The sequence below is a fragment of the Canis lupus genome, chromosome 35 (assembly GCF_003254725.2).
Source record: "Canis lupus dingo isolate Sandy chromosome 35, ASM325472v2, whole genome shotgun sequence".
NCBI classification, from domain to species: Eukaryota; Metazoa; Chordata; class Mammalia; order Carnivora; family Canidae; genus Canis; species Canis lupus.
In genome coordinates, this window is record NC_064277.1 from 14698299 (window position 1) to 14712113 (window position 13815).

Below are 13815 nucleotides of genomic sequence, written 5' to 3' on the forward strand. Positions count from 1 at the left end.
GCTGTGATCTGATTTTCTACCAGGTCCTGGGTTGAAGGTAGAGTGAGTCTGATGGGTTTTTCTGTGGATATCCATCTTTCAACTTGGATCTTGCTGTACCGTGGAGCTTCTGGTTCCTCCCCTGTTTGTATAGAAAGTAGCTTGAGTCCCGCGTGCCTCCCGCCCTTCCTGCTGTCCGGTTCAGCAACCTCCTAAGTACCTGCTTCCATCCTTGTGGGTCAGGCCAGGCAGGTGGTTACCTGGCCGCAGGGATCCAGTGGCACAGAATTCCTGTGCATTTGAGAGCACAGCTGTACAGTTATCAGATGTCTCCTTGAAGCCTGGAAGGAAACTTAAGTCTTCTCTGAGTTTCTTCTGCTGTCTCTTTTTCACAGGTTTAGGGTGATGGGGCTGAAATCATCCAGTGGTAACCGTTTCAGAACACGTATTTGGTTACAGGCTGTATTTTATTTCAGGGGATGTGGCCCTGATGGCATTCCATAGTCTGTCTTGTACTTGTTAGTCCTTTAGAATTTCTGGATAAATGTGAATATTTGACCACGTTCTAGTTTGTACTTGCTTGGAACCAAGGAGATAAGGGAGAGGAGGTTGTGGTGTTTTTTGTTTTGTTTTGAGCCTGTGCTCTGGTCGTGGGGTGAGAGTCATGACATATGGAGGCACTTGATAGCTTGCCTGGGTGCAGAAGGACAGGCTCACTTAGACCTTCTATGGTCTTTCCAGGCTGCTTCGTTATAAGGTTGGTTGTCTGGGAGCCTCTTACTGGGACTGCTGCTGTCAGGCGGGAAGTGCATTGAGCCATGGCAGGGTTTTCAAGGATGCCCTCCCTGAACGCCACCATGGTTTGTCCTGCCACCCACCCCAGGCCCTCTTTTCTTCTGTGTGACTTGAAACAAGAAGCCCCTGAACTCTGAATCCGCATATATGGGCATAGCCCTCCCTCTTTTCAATCTTTCACAAACGTAAAAGCAAAATTAGTAGAATTTGTTGCCAGAAGCCTAGAATTCGGACCCCTGTGTGATGTAATTGTTCTTGTCATTGCTTCACGTTGAACATAGTGTTTGGCTTTATGTTTTTAAGGGGAGCGTGACAGGGAGTACGGGGGCGGGGTGGTGGTGCGGGGTGCGGGTGGGGCGGTGAGAGAATATCCCTGCATCCTGACGTTACTATAGGGCAGGGACAGCTGTGAGTTTAGATTTTACTGTGTGGATAAGGCACGTGCTTGTTCTGCTGTGTAGGAGCAGTAATGCCTTAGAGGTTTTAGAATCTCTTAACCAAAACAAAACAAAAACCAAAACACCAACCCATCTGAGAAAAAAACCCCAGCTTTTTAGGACACCTTAGCCAGGTGTCCAGGATTTAAATAAAGGTGGAATTTAGGTAAAAGAACAAAACCTGAAGTCCTTCAAGAGGTAACAGGTACTGCTAGCCTCTTGACCAAAGGTAGCTCTCCTTTTTAATTGGCTTTGTCAAAGGTTTGACAATGCTAAGGAATTCTACGAACACTGGCAAAGACCGCTCTGTGGGGATCATTGAAAACTTTAAAGAGTTCTAGTATCAGTTTCATAAAGAAAAGGGGGGTTTTGTTGTGGTAGTTGTTATTTCATGCTGATAAAGACTGATTTGTCTTCTTGGGGTGTTTTTTTTTATTTTTTAAAAAAGATTTTATTTAAGAGAGAGAGTGTGCAAGCATGAACAGGGGGAACCGCAGAGGGAGAGGGAGGAGGAAAACTCCCTGTTGAGCAGGGAGCCCAACACAGGACGGGATCCTAGGATCCTAGGACCCCGAGATCATGACCTGAACTGAAGGCAGATGCTTAACCGATTGAGCCGCCCAGGTGCCCTGCCCTCTTGTATCATTCATTCATTCATTTATCTATTTATTTATGATTTTATTCATTTATTCATGAGAGACACAGAGAGAGACACAGGCAGAGGGAGAAGCAGGCTCTATGCAGGGAGCCCGACGTGGGACTCGATCCTGGGTCTCTCCAGGATCACACCCTGGGCTGAAGGCAGCACTAAACTGCTGAGCCACCCAGGATGCCCTCTTGTATCTTTTTAAATAACTGAGACACGGAGGACTCTCTGGAGATCCCCGTTTCTGGTCTTGCTGGTGCTTGTGCAAGCCGACAGTGCACATCCACATGCTTGTTACTGTGTATCCTGGATGTCCATAACACTTCTAGGGGAACCTATCTCCCTGTTTTGAGAGGCAGCCACCAGGTCAAAGTGTGCTTTCTCATTGGGGGCCTACTGGAGAGATCAGGAAACCAGAGTCATTGACTGGGGAGTAAGTCCTACGTATGTCCTAGTCCTCAGTAGTGTTCTCTTAGAGGGCATGGTCCAGGGAAGGCAGAAAGCAGTGGAGCATCCCAGACGTTTTTGGCGGGGTGGGGGGAGATGGGGGGGATGGGATGATTGCCAGCAATGTTCTCTGTGTACCCATAGGCATGTTCCTTATATAGTGGACGCTTCGTGGTCCTCATTCACATACTGAGTGGTAGAAGGACCTTGACCTGGGCTGTATTTACATCACAGCACCCGATCTTGGGGTTCTTCACTGTGGGGCAAATGAAGACTGGGTTAGTGGGGGAGAGTGGTTTTCACAGCTCTGCAAGGTGAAAAGTTTTGGCTTTTTGCTTTGTTTTGGTTAGTCACAGAACCTCTTGAAGTTCTCTTATAAAAAGTGATATCCATTGGTCCAGAGTGAATTGTCACAGAAACGTGTCTGGTGGTAGAGTTTTGAAGCTGTGCCTAGATCACATCCCTCGTGAGGACACGGATCAGAGTGAGGGCCTGGGCCCAGGTTCGGGGGTGCATAGCTGCTGTCCCTGTGGCGCGCCCCCCCCCCCCCCCCCCCCCCCGCCTCCATTTTCATGCTTTGCAGCTTGGGGACCTGGGTAGAGACCTGCCTCTGAGGCCCCTGGTGTTTTCATCTGTAAGCTGAATAAAATGTCCTTGCGAGGCTTGGTGAGTGCTCTGGGTGGTGATTTTTCCCCAAGGTCACATATCTGTCCTCTGTGCAGTAGCAGAACTGAAATTACAACTCATGTCCTACCACTTTGAACCTAGCATTTATTTGGGAAAGGCAGAAGGGGTGAAAAATCACACCGAATCTTTGAAGGAGTAGTGTGGAAAACAAGACGTTTGGGGTCCATTCCCCTCCCCGGATCACTTTTCAGAAGTTGTCTCTAGGTTATTGATCCTGCCAGGGTTTCCTGGGGGAAAACAAATACTACCTTGCCTTCCCCAAGAGAAGGAGCGTGAGGTGACTTTTTATCTAATTTGAGAATGAATTGACATCATTTCCACTGAATCATTGGCGTGCTAGGGTGATGCTTCCATCCTTCTTGTGTGAGGCGGGTGGTGTCTGGTGTCTGAGCAGCACACAGAAAGAAGGCATCTTGTATCTGAGTGGCTGAGCTCTGCTGCCCCATTTCTGTGGGTCTCGTGTCGTCATAATAACCCAAGCAGACAGAAGATTGTAGGGAGACTTCATATTTTATGTCACAAAATCCATGTTTGCCATCAATCTTGCTTTTGTGGTTCTAAATTGACAAGGAACAAGGGTTTTTGTTTTCTCCTAGGAGAGGTAGCGAATGTGAGTCCTGAACAGCCTGGCAGCCTGTCTGTGTAGGGATTGAAATCCTCATTATAGCCTGTTGGGTTATAGCCGGGCGTGGGGGAGGCGGTGCTCGGATTTTTGCTGATTGTGAGAGCCGTCTGTCTGCTTCCTGCTGTAGATAATGCCACTTCTTCTGGCTGTAATAAATTTGACAAAAGCCTAGGGAAGGGCTGGCAGAGGCTGAGGCCTCGGCCACTCTTTGAGGGCCCTTGGCCCACTGGGGCTGAAATTAGGGACATTTAAATAATAACATGCTACACAAATGAGTACACATAATTACACAGTAAGAGAGGGGAGCTATTAGCTGTATTTTGAGTTTCATTTGCTTCCTATAAATGTCATCTGAGATCAAGCAAGCCCTCTGGCCAGCCAGAGAGTCTTGAGTAGATTTAAGAGACCCTGGATCCTTTTCCTTGGAACCTTACAGTAGTTGTGATGGCCAGTCTGTATTGAGCATTCACTATTGACGCACTTTTGATTCTAGCACTTTATCTGCATTTCACTCATTTTAATCTTCAGAACAAACCATTTTGTAGATGAGGAAGTGATACACCAGGGTGGATTAGCCGTTTGCTTACACAAGTAGTCCTTGGCAGCCAGACTTTAAAACCCCGGCTTTCTGCATCAGCGCTCCCTTGCTTTCAACCAACTCTTAGATACAAGTAATTTTGGAACACTCTGTAAAGATAGCATTCTAAAAATAAGAATTTGTAGGAGGACACTTTTTCTAATAGGCGTTTCTTTGGAAGGAGAATAATGGGAGATCTTCCGTTGGGGGAGGACACTTTAGGGGGGTGGGGTGGGGGAGACAGTGTGAGTATGAATGTGGGCATGTTTCTGGGCTTTATTAGAGCTTGTAATTGATAGAGGGAATCAAAAGATGGCACCCCTTCTGCTAGGGTACCCGCCTTAGGCCTGTCACCGGCGCACGGATATATTTGTTTCCTCTCTTCGCCTAGAGGTAGAGAATTGTATTTTTAAGGTTCATCTTGAACCACTGGGTTGGCAGTCCAGTAAGGCCACCGGCCTTGTCACCTCGTTGGTGAGGGATGGGCCTTTCTGGCAACAACTGCCAATTGATATCAAGGGCCACAGTTGGAAGTGCAGACACAGGGGAACTCACCACCCTCCCTCCCCAGCCACCTTGTTTTCTTTAAGGAGTAAAATTTTCAATTCTTTGAAAATCTTTCCCAAAGATTCCTGATGTTTTGACTGTGAAATGAAACATGGCCCCAACTCCTGCAATTCAGCATCCACTGCATAAAATAGAAAATGTCTTCTGAGTCCAAATGAGAAGTCCCAGCACTTCATCCCACGAATGGAAGTTTAATCACACAGCTATATTTGAAAAGACTGTCCTGGTTGTATGGTTGCCTTCTGTCATCGGGGGTGGGGGGGAGAAGAGAGACACAAACCTCTCCCTTCCGCTTTGGGCCTGAAGTGTTCATGTCTAGCTGTTGGTTTTTGTTTGTTTGTTTTAAAGATTTTATTTATTTATTCATGAGAGACACCCAGAGAGAGAGAGAGAGAGAGAGAGAGAGGCAGAGAGAAGAGAGGCAGAGACACAGGCCAGAAGGAGAAGCAGGCTTCCTGCGCAGAGCCCAATGCAGGACTCAATCCCGGGTCTCCACCCTGGGCCGAAGGCAGGCGCTAAACCGCTGAGACCACCTAGGTGTCCCAGTTTTTTGTTTTTTTTGTTTTTCCTCCTGGAGAAAGTGCCTTATACCCCAAGGCTTTGCCCAAATGGAACTGCTAATGTCTTAAGTGCCCACGTCCTCTGTAAGCTGTGGGCACTGCCAGCTCAGGCTGCCCTTGAGTAGTGGCTGCAGCTTGGGTTTTCTGGAACATTCCAACCTCAGACTCTTCTGTGCCCCCCATGATGTGTGAGACAACACTTCATGTGAAAAGAGCTGGGCGAAATTGAGGGTTAAATACACTTCACTAAACAACTTAAATGCATTCTTTGTTTTAAAAAAACAACAACAACACAAAGCTACATTTTTATCCTGGAAAATGGTTGGGTCAAAGAGGCTTGATGTCTTTCTCGTGGTCAGTCCTGGACCTAAGTGATGCACTCCGGGCATTTCTTGATAACCCTTCCATTTGGTTGATACTTGATTGCATCTTTAGAACACGGTTTTGTGAATCAGAAAACAACTCTCATGGCTCTTCTTCCCTGTCACTTTGTGCTTGAGGTCCTCTCCCTCCCCCTCCAGTTCTCTCAGGCTGCTTCCTCTGTCAGCTGTGCCCAGCTTCTGTCCTCCTCATCCCGTCAAATCTTGGTCTGCTTTAAGAGAAGGAGCCTACAACAGGTAGTGGTGTGTGGGTGTGAGAGTGTGTATGTGTGTGAGAGAGTGTGTGTTTAATATGTGTGAGAGAACACACGTGTGTGAGAGCGCATGTGTGCACGTGCTTTCTCTCCTCCCTGTCACAGTCCCTAGAGAAGCCCGGCTTTGAGGGGTCCTGAGGACAAGAGGATGAAAATCTATGATCTCCTTTCTCCTGTCAACTACAGGGACGTCACCCTGGAACTTATCCCTCCTCATTATTTACTTCTCTCCTCCATGATTGCTATCAGTAAACAAAACATGTTGTAGTCGCTCTCATAATAAAATAATCCCTCTACTGATCTTGTATCTCCCTCCTGCTGTTCATTTCTCTCCTCACTGCAGAGTTCTGTGAGAGAACATGTCTACACAGTCTGTCCCCTCTACTACTTCTATTTGTGTTAATATCCTTTCCCCTTTCATTTTTCTTTGAACCCCTAGAATCAGGCCATGATTAAGGCTTGATAATGACCTTGAATGCCAAATCAAGTTTCCAGTCAGTGTCACCTTATTTGCCCCTTTGGCAGCATTTGACAGTGACTGAACCTGTCCTGAATTCCACTTACCACTTGCCTTCACTGATTTCGTGGAAGGCCTCATGAACATGAGGTGTCCCAAAGCCAACTGTTTCTACTGTCTCTCCTCTGCTCTGCCTGTCTTCCCGTTGTCCATAAATGCCAGTTCCATTCTTCTAGTTGCTTCACCCTAAACCTTGGAGTTATCTGTACTTCTCTGATTTTTCCTTACTTTGCATTCCATCCTTTAGCAAAAGCTGTTTATTCTGAATTCACATCTTTTTTTTTTTTTTTTTAAAGATTTTATTTATTTATTCATAGAGACACAGCTAGATAAAGGGGCAGAGACACAGGCAGAGGGAGAAGCAGGCTCCATGCAGGGAGCCCGACGTGGGACTCGATCCCGGGTCTCCAGGATCATGCCCTGGGCTGCAGGCGGCACTAAACCACTGCACTACCGGGGCTGCCCATGAATTCACATCTTTTGAATCTGAATTTGCACTAATGCCACTAGTCTGAAATCTCTGGCTTTGGCTGGAACACCCTAATGCTCTTTAATCTCAACTTCTGCCTTTTTCCCTCTCTAGGCAGCAGTCAGAACAGGCCTCAGCACATGCTTGGTCCTGCTGTGTCTCCCTGCCTCTTAGCTTGGTAGCTGAGCATCCTTACCCTGACCAATTGGTGTGGGCCACAGTGTCCATCAGGTCTCCTCACCACCACCTCCCCTACTAGTCTGTCAGCCTTGCTGTTCCAAATGCACCCGAATTCATGTGTGTGTGTGTGTATGTGTGTGTGTGTGTGTTTTAATTATGTTTTGAGATCATGAGCATGGGGAGAGTGCGAGAGATCTCAAGCAGGCTGCTCAGTGGACTCCTGGGCACTCTGCAGAGCGTGTGGTGTGTGAAGCAGGGTGCAGATCACTCTCTGCCCATAGACTGCTCCTCACTCCCCCTTCTAGCACCTTCTGCTGTGCTGTGGACACATCCCCTCTGTTCAGGGGATCGAGTGTCCCACATATGACTCCTGGTTTTGTTTCGGAAATACGCACAGCCTGACACCCTACCCCCGGATCACAGCCTATGCTGTTTCCCCTGCCTCTAAAGGCACATGTTTATTCATAGTTATAACATTCGTTGGTCATACCATCATAAAGATTCTTGGAATTGGATCACCCTTGCACCTTTTTCTCTACCATGTTTGTGGATTGTCTGTTCAGGTACAGGATACATTGTCAGATAACTTAAAATTGGGCTTTTAAGAAGTGACTACTTCTAATATCATAACATTTATTTGTAATCTATCCAAATTTTGTGGGTTTGTGCAGTGGGTCTCAGATGTTAACGCAGCTTGTATGAGGCTGCATAACTAAGCAATCAAATCAGGATCTGACCCTAGGACTCCTTGCTCAGATCTTACTTTTTTTTTTTTTAATTTATTTTATTTTTTAAATTGAGGTGAACTTTAGGCTCTGTGAAACCACACATCTCACTTGTACAATTCCATGGATTTGTAAATGCTCATATAGCCCATCTGACCAGCACTCCACTGTAGATATCATACTCTTCCATCAGCCCAGAAATGTTGCTCTACTCCTCCCTCTTTCCAAATGAAAGTATGTTCATTTTGGGGTTTGTTACCATGGTTGTCTTGATTTTTTTTTTTTTTTTTTTTTAAAGGAGCTTTTACAGTGACACATGGGTTTGTGGTATTTTCCCAGAATGTACCAGATGCGCAAGAGTGTCAAGACTTGAAGGGGCCTGGAAGCCAGTATATCTCTTATGCCCAGTATGCAGCTCTTAGAGGTCCTGGCTTTAGGAAGGCATGAATAAGATCCCTACCACTGGACATGGCCATGAATGACCTTTGCCATCTCATGGTGGCCTTTGTGAAGACAGATTCTCTGTCTTGAGCTGGTGCTATGGTTTTGGTTCTGAGCTGTGTGGAGTACAGACCAAATGGCTTTTGAACAGCTCTGCCTCTCCTCCTCTGTTTGGTGTCCCATTTCTCTGGTGGTGCTGTTGTGTGTTAAGAAATCGCAGCCTTGGTGTGAGAATTCAAGAATTCTCAGAACTGGGGTTCCAGACATGGCTTTTCCCCAGAGGCGTGCTAAAGAGGCATTCCTAGGGCATATCCCTTCTCTGCCAATGCATGTGTTTTTTATTGCAGTGATTCTGATCCAGAGCCTGAGAGCTGCCCCATGGCCTTGAGGATGCAAACACATAGGGTGGCATTGTGAGATTGCTAATTTCTGTTCATTCTCTTACTGCTTTGGTGAAAGTCTGTGTATTAGTCAGCTCGTGCTGCCGTAAGAAAATACCGTAGACTGGTTGGGGTGGTTTAAACAATAGAAATAAATTTCTCATTGTTCTGTAGGCTAGAAGTCCCAGATCCAGCCCTGTTCCTGGTGAGGGATTGCTCTGTGGCCATATCCTCACTGGGAGGGGGAGAGGAGGGGAGGGGGTGTGCACAGGCGTCTCTTCCTCTTCTTCATGAGGACACTGGCCCTTGCAGATTATTGTCCTTCATCCCATTATGACCTCATTTACTTTTATCACCTCCTTGCAAGCTCTGTCCAGATAGTCACATAGGGTATTGGAGCTTCAACATTAGGAATTTGGGGTGGGCCAAACAGTACTACTACCAATACTAGCACTCCAGGAGGGCTCTGAGATGGTAACAATTTTATTTCACTTTAATTTTCGATTAAGTTAATTTCCATGTTAATCTTTACCATGTTTCCTTTTGTGCTGCTATGGTACTAGAACAATTTCCTGGTATGTCCGTAGCCCTCAAGAACTTGTTTGACCTTGGAGAAGTTATTGTTCATCCCAACTGGGTGGAATTAAGCTTGGGTTTTTATTGAGTGCCATGCCCCCCACCCCCACCCCCCTTTTTGAGGCCTCCCGGGTTTATCTAAATCCCTTACTTCAGTGGGGATTGAAACAAGACTTGGGCTGGAATGCTGCTGTAGGCCAAGAGCCCTAAGGAAGGAGCAGATTGGGTTTTTCAGAGGCTCCAGAGGTCAGGGGAGGGAGTGGTAATCAAGATGGCCCTGGAAAGATGTTTCTCTTGTCCATGTCATAAAACTCATGACATTATTCAAGGTTGAATAATCCTATGTGTTATACACAAATTCATTTTATTTGTATTTTCTACACAAATTTGATTTATTTTTATATGCTTTAAGTGTAATTTAGGGCAATGCTTTCCAACCAGTTCTACGTCTCAATGTGTACAGGTAGGGAAGAGCCTTGGAGTCCCCAGATAGGGCTGCCCTCAGGCAGAAGTGACTTGTTCAGGCTTGGAGTTTATCTGTGTTCACTCTCCTCAATGGTAACATCCCCCCCACCCCCATCCCCTCCTACCTGGAGATCCTGATGCTTTCTCAATCCCCACCATGTCATGATTTGAATTCTGTGATGTGTGTTTTTACGGGGCTTTAATTATTACCAGATCTACTGCGATGGCCTAGTGCAGTTTTGCTTTGCTTGTGAATTTCTTAGATCCCATTTCTCCCACATTTAGAGGACCTTTTACCTAGCTTTTGGAAATAACATGTTATTATGTGAGCCACATTAAATGTTTAGTGTCTTGTATGGCATATCTTTAAAGCCAGAAGGGTGATAACTGGGTGTGCTTTTGGGAAATTACCCTGTGGCTCATAAATCCCTTAATTTACAATTTATTACTTAAGCTCACCTGCTGCCAAATGTCCTCTGTCCTTCTAGCTTTCTCTTTAGTCTTTAGGGGATTTCTGCAGAGTCCCAAACTAGCTTCCTCATGATTTACTTTATGAAAGGTCATAAAGCAGTGCAGGTGTCTCATATGAGGAGGTTTGGGGTCAGTGAGGGAAATAAGAGCCTATTTTATAACCTTAGGTCTGCCTATTAAGGACCAGAGTGTCGCCAGTGTCAGCCCAGCCTGTCCACTAGGCCGTCTCCGTGTTGTGCTAGGAGAGCTTTATGGGTTCTTTCTGGAGCTTCAGAGCTGCTCATGCTCCATGTCTGGGACACCCCATTCCTCCTCTCTCCTTTTCCCTGACCTTTCGCTAGTGGTGTTGGTTCGTTCATACTGTGGCAGTGATGATTTCAGCTCTTGCTGCACACAGGGCCTCTTCCCGTGTGTCTTGCCCCACCAGGATCTTCTGGGTGTATTCCTAAAGCGGGTCCATGTTTCCATTTGGCAGGTAGGTGGGCATCCTGGTCATGTGTGGCTCCTGGTCTTGGTGACAAGGAAAGACATCTGTGTTTGAGACTTCCCCTGCCAACTTCTGGTGATGCCCCAAGTAGCAGTTCCCTTCCAGTGTTCCAGTGGCTTTGAACAGTTTCTTTTGTCTTCCAGTGCAGCTCAGAGTCTCACTTCAGAAACTTTTTTTTTTTTTAAGATTTTATTTATTTATTCATAGAGAGAGAGAGAGAGAGAGAGAGAGAGAGAGAGAGAGGCAGAGACACTGGCAGAGGGAGAAACAGGCATCATACAGAGAGCCTGTTGTTTGACTCGATCCAGGGTCTCCAGGATCACGCCCTGGGCTGCAGGCGGCACTAAACCGCTGCACCACTGGGGCTGCCCCAGAAACTTTTATCTGTCTTAATTCAGCTACCTTCCTTCTGATGGGCTTGGGCGTATTCATGAAGGAGTTTGAACCCACGTTTATGGGGTTAGTGGGTTATAGCATCACTCCCCATTTAGAGTGTTGCTATAGAAGGTCAGCGAATCCTCCAGAGACACACAGCTAGGGCAGGTGACACACCAGTGGAAATAGTGCACATTTATTGTCTTGGGGTGCAGGAGGCCTGTAATTTCTGGTGGGATCTGCATTGCAGATTGCTTAGCCTGTATCAGAGAGGCTTTACCCTGTCCTCACTCAGCAGTTTTTACCCAACTTCAGACCAGTGTTATTTGAAAAGGGCCTTTCCAGTTTACTCAGTTGGAAAGTGTTACAGAGTTTTAAAGGGTGAGCTGGAAGGCTCTCAGCTGGCACTTTCTGAATCCCTCAGAGGAAAATATTGGCAAACTCTCCACTCTCTGCCTGAACTCTTCTTATAAATCGAGAAGCCAAGAGTTACGAAGCTGTCACAAAGGGTCGGATTCAGCCGTGTGAGGGAACGTGTCATTATCCTTGCTAAGACCACGGAAGGTTTTTTCTGATAATACTGCCCTCCCCCCAACCCCCCCACCCCCCGGGCTTGTGATGTTAATCTTCCTGCCACTGAAATAGAAGTATGCAGTGAATGTAATTTATGGTGTATTCCTTTTTTTCTTTTTTTCCTGGACAGCCTTCTCTCTAGAAGATGTGCATCTGCACATGGCTTTTATGCCCCTCTCCCTTGTTTACAATTTAAATAAGACAGGTGCTGGGCTGCTTTATTCAACAGGTGTAGCACCAGCCATGAAGGAAACTTGGTTCCCCCTCCCCCTCCCGTGCCCCATTTTTTGGCTTTTTTTCCCTATGGTTTCAGGGGACAAGATGCTGAGATCAGAAGCAGGAGCTTGACATTGATTTATTATCATGTTAGTTACTGTCTCTGTGCCTCACACTTCAATATGTTGATGGAGAGCCCACTGTGATTGTGTCGTGGAGTCTGAGAAATTTCCACCTTCCTGAGTTGTCTGACTGCCAAACCTGTACCATCACTTCCACCCAAAGCCCCCAGAGAGGTATGTGGACATGAGCATAATGCTGGCATCTTCTTTTCATCCTTCCTTCTGCTCCCTGGCCTCAGCCTCCTCAGGCCATGCAAAGGCGCCTTTGCTAGCACTTTGCACATTCTGCAGCCCATTCTTGCTGCTCCTACCCTCCTGGGGTCGCTCTTTATGGACAACTTCCAAGGGAATAGGTTAAGATTGCCATCAAGTGGCTGCTCTTGGTAGTGGATGGGAGGATCCTGGCCCTTGGCGCTGGCCGACTCCACAGACCTTCTGCTCCAGATTCTTAGCCCCTTTGTGAAAAATCTGCAAGCTCAAGCCTGCTGTGCCTGAGGACTTGACCGCTGGGGTAGCCCCAGAGAGCTCAGAGCATTACTATCTTGTACATTTTCAAGGACAGGCTCTTCTATGAACCCGAACTGCACCTTTCTGTGGACCGTGGACTTCGGAGCAGGCTCACTTGCAGTGGCCTGAGCTCAGGGCCCTGGAGCTGTGAGCACAGATGATCTAGGCTTGCTGGGGAGAACTGCCATGTATTCAGCCTCCCGCCAGCTCCAGCCCCAGGAGGCCACTGCCCTCCAGCTCCGCTCCGGGAAATTGGCAGGGAGGATCGTGCTGTCATCCCCGAAAGGATGGCATTGTGGTCCCACCAAGGGAGAAGAGTGCTTGCACACGTGACTTGGACATTCCGTTTGGCTCCTGTTCCTTGTTTCCCAGCTCTGTAAATGGAGTAATAATTTCTTTCTCAGAGGCTGTATTCTTAGGATTAATGAGATGATTTATTTAAAGTCCTTAATATCTGGCAGGGAGCAAGCATTCAAAGGGTAATTGTGATTGAGGTTCTAGATACACGTTACCTAACTACTTCCCCTAAGAGCGGTAGCCATGTGCTAAAAGTGCATACATCAGGGACTGTATTAAAAAATCCGTGTGCCCCATTCCCTGGGCCTGGATGCCATCATCCTGTAATTAAGACATGGAGCACAGAAACTCTGACTGAGCGAGGAGGAAGTATGAACCCTGTGTGGTTGTCCTCACTAGGTCATTTCTCAGTGGTGTTGGGAAGGCCTCTCCTACCTATAGCAATAGCAGGAGTTAGGTTTGCGTATGTGGGGTGCCCCGGCTGGTACGCAGAGCTCATGATTTGTGTTGTCTCTGAGGTTTCTGAGCTGGCTCGTGGTCTGTGGAAGAAGATGGATCTGGGCCAGCTGGATTGGAGGGCGAGAGGCTGGGAGGCAGGCAAAGGGAGAAAGTGACTATGGGAACACATTAGCATGGCAATGCAACATCAGGTTAGGGTCAAGGGAAGAAGATTCTAGGGCTTCTATATTTACAGCAGGTTCTGAGAAGCGATGGAAGCTATGTTATGTAACCACTCACATCAGAACCTGTCAAATCATTAAACCACAATTCCTGGATTTTAGCCACTTAAAGCAATATTGGATGCATCACAAAAAATTGATATATTGTTGTGAGCATTGACGTCATTGTAGCTCTAGCTGTACAAGTAACTGGGTCCCAATGGGAGCAGGTTACTTAGGTCAAATGGAACACTTGAGACCTCCCTTTGTCCCATTTGGTTCTGTTTCAGTGACGAATGATCAGCTCATGTTTATGGCCTGTTTCAGGTTTTCTTCCTAATTGGCAGATCCTATCCTGTGCGGTTGGGGTAGGAAACATTTGGATCCTTTTGTATAACTTG

The 13815-nt window shown here is 46.8% G+C and overlaps 1 protein-coding gene across 3 annotated transcripts in view; it reads left to right on the forward strand.

Moving 5' to 3' along the window:
* JARID2 (jumonji and AT-rich interaction domain containing 2) overlaps positions 1-13815 on the forward strand; it is a 260698-nt gene that overhangs the window by 122697 nt on the left and 124186 nt on the right. Inside the window, exon 1 of one of the 3 annotated variants that reach the window (XM_049106035.1) lies at positions 8933-9140. The exons of the other annotated variants lie outside the window; for them this stretch is intronic. The gene's annotated coding sequence lies outside the window, so the exon portion shown is untranslated. Of the gene's footprint in view, positions 1-8932; positions 9141-13815 lie in introns of those variants that run through there. 3 annotated transcript variants of the gene reach the window in all.